This window comes from Sciurus vulgaris (genome assembly GCF_902686455.1).
Source record: "Sciurus vulgaris genome assembly, contig: HiC_scaffold_623_arrow_ctg1, whole genome shotgun sequence".
In the NCBI taxonomy this organism is placed as follows: Eukaryota; Metazoa; Chordata; class Mammalia; order Rodentia; family Sciuridae; genus Sciurus; species Sciurus vulgaris.
The window spans coordinates 69,885-77,338 of NW_027632396.1; the positions used below are offsets into that span (position 1 = coordinate 69,885).

At 37.2% G+C, this 7,454-nt stretch overlaps 1 long non-coding RNA gene across 1 annotated transcript; it reads left to right on the forward strand.

Annotated features, from left to right (window-relative positions):
• The first annotated feature begins 277 nt into the window (after nucleotides 1–277).
• On the forward strand, nucleotides 278–3,084 carry LOC306652858. Its single transcript, XR_013761560.1, has 2 exons — nucleotides 278–2,207; nucleotides 2,720–3,084. It is a non-coding gene; the product is annotated as an uncharacterized lncRNA (long non-coding RNA).
• The last annotated feature ends 4,370 nt before the right edge of the window (nucleotides 3,085–7,454 follow it).

Consider the following 7,454-nt stretch of genomic DNA (forward strand, 5'->3'; position numbering starts at 1 on the left):
ACAACAAACACATATACATACTAACAATAAATGTTAATGGTCTTAATTTCTCAATTAAAAGACACAGATTAGTAGAATATGACAAAACCAGAATGCAAGTCTATGATGCTAAGAAAAGACTCAGCTTATAGGCAAAAACATCCCAAACTGAAGGTGAAAGGATTGCAAAATATATATATTTTTTCCAGGCATATGGTCAAGAAAACCAGCAGGAATAGATATTTCTCAATTCTGGTAAAAAAAACTCAAGCAAAAATTAATCAGAAAAGACAAAGAAGGCCACTTTATCCCAGTAACATGAACAATCCAACAGGAAGTTACAAGAATAGTAAACATTTATGCCACAAATGTGAACATACACAATTACACAAAAGAAATACTACATAATAACATAATACTACATATTATGCTAAATGAGTTAAATCCAAACCCCAAAACACTGGGTGATTTCAACACTCCCCTGTCACCAATAGACAGGTCATCAAAATATCAAACATACTTTAAGCCTGATCAACACTATAATAAAGTGGACCTACCTGATAACCAACCTAATATTCCAATCTCAAAGACCTGAATTTATCTTCTTCTCAGCAACACTGAAACTGTTTACAAAACAGATCATATTCATGCCTAAATATCAAATATTAGCAAGTCAAAATCTGATGTAATCCCATGTATTCTATTAGAAAAGAAAAAAAAATGTAAGTGACATAAATACAGGGAGGTTGAACAATGCTCACCTAACTGAAGAACTGATCAAAAAAGAAATGACAAGAGAAATTAAGAAATTCTTAGAAACTAATGAGACCAAAGAGGGCATATCAATGTATCTGGGATTGTGTAAAAGCAGTCCTAAGAGAAAAACTTATGGCACTGTTTGCCTACATTTAAAGACTTGACAGATTCCAAATAAATAAGCCTATATTCCACCTCAAGCCCTTAGGGAAAAAACAGACTAAACTCCAAAACCAGTAGAAGACAGGGAATAATGAAGATCAAAGGAAAAAAAATCAATGAAACTGAGAATAATTGAACAATACACAGAATCAATGTAATGAAGAGTTTGTTCTTTAAAAAAGAGAAATAAAGTTGACTAACTAAAAGAAGGAGAGAAAAAAATCAACAATATCAGTGATAGAAAGGAGATCGCACCCTACATCCTTCTGAAATACTGAGGTTTATCTGAATCTATGTTGAAAATTTATACTTCAATAAACAACAATATCTAGAAATGAATGACAAATTTCTAGAGACATATGATCTGCCCAAATTGAAATAGAAAAACGTGTAAAATCTAAAGAGACCAATACCAAGTAATAAATTGAAATAGCAATTTAAAATCTTCCACAATATGAAAGCTCAGATTCTAATGGATTCTCAGTTGAGTTCTACCAAACCTTTACAGTAAAATTTTCTATCTCCTGTTATATGCAGTGCTTTTCTTTATTGTAAATTTCAAGATATATTTTTATAGCATGATAACAAGCCCATATCTCCCATGATCAGTCTGTCTACCAGTTGGGCTTATAAAAGTAGTCATAGTATTTTCTGTTGAGGAAGGACTCCAGGGAGCATCAGAGGGAAGCAGTGTGTGCTTGATGGGGCCCACATGGAAGGACTGTTGGTCAGTGGGCTCCTCTCAGCAAGCAAGTGGTGTGCAAGTCAGGGAGATTGGGAATCCCCAGATTCTCAGTAATAATAATAATAGTAGTAACAATGCTAATAATGACCCTGTTGTTTGGTTCCAAATACTGAACTATATATTTTCAGAAATTTACTTAATGTATCCTTTCCCTTTCCTTCTTAGAGTATTAATATACATATTATCCCATTTTACTGAACAGAATCAAAGAGGTTGTTTAATTTCCCAGGGAACCACAGCTACTGGTAGTAGTCAGAAACCAGAGCTAATTACCACACAAGGCTCAGGCAGCCTTTGAGTTCAGTGCTAAAGATGAATTCTAGATCCAACCTTATGTTGGTAAGGTGGTTTCTGAATTGGTGCTGGACTTGATTTTTACTGGCCCAAGGACTAGGTGACTCATAGTCTGTGTATTTGAAGACTTTCTATATCTGAAGTTTGGTGCACGAAGACAGATGGATGGATGATGTGACTGAGACCTCCACTTCTGAACTCAGTTTTATGGAGGTTACTTGTTTAGAGTGACTAATAAAATATCCTTTCTGAAGGAAATCACCTTTCCAAGGTGATAACTAGCCATTGTTGCTTTCTCTGTTACTTCTGTCATATAAGTGAGTAGAATCAAAAAGCCATGTTTGATCATCTCAGTTATTTACTGGAGAACAGCAGTGTTGGGCTTGGTAATCAATTGTATGACTTTTTTAATTCTAAGATAAAATTAGTATACATATCTCCTTGTAAAATACAACTTCCATGTTAATATGGGCACAGGATCTGAATAGATGTGTCTCAAAAGAAGATGTACACATGGCCAACAAGTATGTGAAAAAATGTTCAGCCTCAATACTGATCAGTGAAATGCAAATTAAAACCATAATGAGATATCACCTCACATCTGATAGAATTACCATTATAAGAAAGAAAAAAATAACAATTGTTCGAGAGGATGAGAATAAAGGGAAACCCTGTACACTGCTAGAGGAAGTCTAAATTAGTAGTCATTATAGAAAACAGTTTGGAGGTTCTGCAGAATGTTAAAAGAATTGCTACCACACGGTCTAACGTTTTTCCTTCTAGGTGTGTGTCCAATGCAGAGAAGTCATTATGTTCAGGAGTTGTCTGCACTTCTGTGTTCACAACAGCACTATTATGTTGATGAGATGCCTGCTCTTCTGTGTTCACAGTAGCCAAGAATCAGCCTCAGTGTCAATCAACAGACAAGTGGGGAAAGGAAAAGTGGGACATAAGCACAGTGTAATGCTGTGCCTCCTTAAACAGATGGACTTTCTTGCTATCTATATACACCCAAGTGCACAGAATTATATCAGTTACAACAGTAATTTTCCTGTTTCTTTTCCAGAAATTCTCACAAATTCAAAACAGATGAATATAGATATCCTCAAAATGTGGATCAAAGTTTTTAATAAAATATTTTCACAATTGTATCTCCAAACTTCTAACTCCCTTATGGTTTTAATATTATGAAATTCAACACTTATTATCAACATGATGTCTGAGCAAGGCTTAGCACTGTTGATTCACACTGCACATATATTCAGGGCAGTGATTGGAAGTTTTCTTTTTCCATGTTTCCATCTTGCCAGAGTTCATCTTTACTGATGGTTCAGTCTTGCTGTCCTCCTGCTGCTAGGTAAGTATAAGCTGCTGGTGTGAGCAGGTGACTTTGACAGCACAGGAAGCAGCACAGGTGGCATGACCACTCCAGGTAGTGTGTCTTCAATCCTGCACAAGTCACTTGAGGAAGATTTTTCAGACCAACACTGTGGAACATGTGTTCCTGTGTGTGCATGTGTGAGTACATTTTTCCAAAGATATTGCTGGGGCAAGATAGGATGTGCACACACACACACACACACACACACACACACACACACAAATACACACATTACACACGTGTGTACATAACACAAGAAAGTGACATTTCATATTTATAATTAAAATCACAACTTTTCTTCTACAAAATAGTCTCTGGTCTTACTATCCATCAGCCTTGCTCCAATCCCTGGGAATGCACCCCCTGGACACACTGAAGCAAATGCCCTGCCCCATAGAACTTCACCATTAGCACATGAACACTGATGCTAACTAGACATGATATCCACAGCATGCCAGACCAGAGCTCATTCTGGCACTTGTTTCTGGGAAGGTATGGGAGTACCAGACTGCTATCTTAACTCAGGTGGTCACACAGGCTTCTGGCATTACAAGATGACTGAAAAGTGGAGTAAGGCACTTTGTAGGGAGAAGGGAAGAGCAACTGGTCTCTGAGGTGAGAGTCTGCCAAGGGCTCCATGCAGCAGCTGGGAGGGCAACTGGCTGGAGTGCAGTCAGCTATACAATAAAGGGCTCCCAAAGTACACATGGGAGACCTGGTGAAAGAGAGATTCTGAATGTTAATGTCACATATTAGGAATTCTTTGAGAATTAATATTTAAAATAAATTTTATAAGTGAAAGAAAATAAATACTGGATGCTAAGAACACTTGGAAAATTGAGATCTGAAGTAAGAAACATCTGGAGGTAGAAAAGAGAAATTTAAAAATCTGCACTGAGCTCTGCTGCTATGGTGGAAAACATTTAGGAAGTGTTCTGTATCCTCTGATTATCACATCTCCAGTTTTGGTGGGTCAGAGTCCCTGGCCTAAGACCATGAGAAGTACTTTTCAGCTAGCTTTTTCTTCTTTCCTGCATAACATTGGAAGGCTGGAGGGACCTGGAGCTGGCCAACTGTTCTGCTCCAGGTCAGATACTGCTATGCAAAGTGGTCCTTTTGGAAGACTGATCTTTGTTACAGGAATGCTCTGGATGTGTTTCAAAATGGTTACTTTTCTTCTTTTCTGACAAGGAGGAATTTCTCTCCCATTTTCAGAGTGAGAAACTGCTGGAATTCCATAAGATAAAACCCACAAAAGTGGGATCCTCCTTAAGTCTTGTCCTGAAGAGTTGTGACTCTCATGCTAGTCATACTTTGCCTCCAGAAATTCATTAAAAACACCCAAAGATTCTACCAGCTACTCACCCCAGCAGATTCTCTCTTAGGTAGTTGAGTTTATAAATGATACCCCACATTGAATTGCTTTTCCAGTTTTTGAATAGGCCATTTGCCCTGTGCTCTCAACTCTCTGGTTGGTTATTTATGATACTCTTTGTTTTCTCTTGTGTGCTCAGATTGCCATTTAGAGTCATCTGCTTTCAGCCTGAAGAACTTCCTGTAATATTTCTTGTAAGGACAGTCTGCTAGAAACAATTTCTCTTGCTGATAGTTTATCTGGAAAAATCTTTATTTTATCTTCATTTCTCAAAGACAGATTTGCCAGAAGTAGGATTCTAGGATGAAGGATTATTTTGCTCTGAGCAATTTGAAAGGTTGTCCTACGACTGTCTGGTCTCATTTGCTTCTGCTGAGAAGTCAGCTACTAACCTTAGTGGGATTTGCTTAGAAGTAACAAGCCATTTGTCTCTACCTGCTTCTAAGATTTTCTCCTTGTCTTTGACTTCCAGCTTTCTTATTATGACTTTTATCTTGGGGCTCTCTTCACATTTATCCTTCTTGGAGTTTACTGAGGATCCTTGTACAGGTTTGTTATTACTTTTAAATAAATTCACAATTTTTTAAAAGTCATCATTTGTTTAAATAATTTACCTTCCCTGTTCTCCCTCTCCTCTCCTTCTGGGACTCTCATTAGCACCTTCCGTTATGTTTAATGGATCTCACATGTTTCTTTCTTTATTATTCCCTGTTTTTCAGCTGACATAATCTCTACTCATATATTTTGAAGTTTGCTTATTCTTTCTTCTGCAAATTCAAATCAACTGTTCAGTTCCTCTAATGGATTTGTTTTTACTTTTAATTATTGTACTTTTCAACTCCAAAATTTCCATTTGGTTCTTTTTATAATTTGTTTCTTTGTTGATATTCTCTATTTGGTGAAACATTTGGTGCTCCTTCACCTCATTAAGGAACATGCTTTATTGGCTACTTTGAGGTCTTTCTTAAAGAATCTGCTGCATGACTTTAGGTCACTGTCACAAGCACTTTTCTTTTTTCATTTTTTTCTTTTTTTTAAGTGCTAACTGTTTATTAAATAATGAATTCAGGTCAAAATAAAAATGTAGACATAATTATTCAAAGATCCTAATTATCCAGAGAATTCTCACAAACCACCATCATGTATAAAAGATGGTTGAGTGGGTTTATTTAAAAATAATATTTGTTCTAATTATTTATACATGACAGTAGAATGCATTCTGTAGCCTGCTTTGTTTTCAGATTCTAGATGGTATTTTCCTACTTCTTTGCCTGCCTCAGTTTTCTTTGGGAAATTGGATAATTCAGAAAATATAACATAGCAATTCTGGGTGTTGTTACCCAGCCACTGTGGAGCTTACTGTTTGCTTATTTACTTTGTGGCTGGTAAAATATTTAGTGAAGTTTTTTTTCCCTAACAGGAAGCCTCTGGTGTTGCTTCTCAGGAGTGATAATTTTAATCATGCCTACAGACAACCTGGGGTGACAGATTTTAGGCAGAGTGAGCTGCCTTTCTTTGACTTTGACCAGTTATCAAATTCTACTAATTGCCTGCTGACTACTTTCTTGTTTACAATAATGCCCTGAGGCAAATCTTGTTTCACTAACAATTCAAATTCTAAGTACTTTGAAGGATGGTTTCTAAAGCCAGTGTAGAATTTTTGTTCTGACCTCAGGAGGGCTACATTCAGGGGAAACCCCTGAGCCCAAATCTCCAGAGATGGGCATGGGGACAATCTCCCACTCTGCCACACACACCCAAGCTTGCACCTCTAAATATGGAACCATCACCTCAAGGGCAGTTTGGAGGCCTCATGCTCTCACAGTGCCCAGCCAAACATTCTCCAGTCCACAAGCAGATGCTGGGAAGGAAAAAGCGCCTTCACCCTGTGCTGTTTTCATTTTAACATGGATGAAGCAACAGGCAGCCCTCCTGGGTGAAAGTCCTCAGCCCATCATGTCTCTGCCCCATCATTCTGCAGTGGAGTCACTGCCTGACTGAGCTGGGAGGATGAACAGAAAGCAGCCTTGATTTAATTTGATTTAGACTTCACAGACATTCATCATTCTTATTGAATCTTTTAGGTTTTCTTGAATAGATGTCTCATTTGGAGTTATTTATATTTAGAACCATTTCCAGAGGATTTATTTTTTTTGTTCCAATTAGTTATATATGACACACAAAATGCATTTTAACTCACTGAGCAAAACTGGAGGACAACATTTTATTTCTCTGGTTATACATGATGCAGATTCACACTATTCATACAATCATACACATATATAAGGTAATAATGTTAGTCTCATTTCACCATCTTTTCCATCCCCAAATCCCCTCCCCACTCACTCCCCTCTGCACAATCCAAAGTTCTTCCATTCTTCCCTTTTTTCCCACATTAGGTATCAGCATCCATGTATCAGAGAAAACATTTGGCATTTGTTTTTTGGGATTGGCTTATTTCACTTAGCATGATATTCTCTAACTCCATCCATTTACCAGCAAATACCATAATTTCATTCTTTGTTAAAGCTGATTAATATCCCATTGTGTATATATGCCATAGCCTCTTTATCTGTTCATCTATCAAAGGGAATCTAGATTGGTTCCACAGTATAGCTATTGTGAATTTAGCTGCTATAAACATGATGTGGCTGTGTCACATCATTGATGTGACTGATTTAAAATCCTTTGGGTATAGACTGAGGAGTGGGATAGCTGGGTCAAATGGTTGTTTCATTCCAAGTTCCCTAAGAAATCTCTGT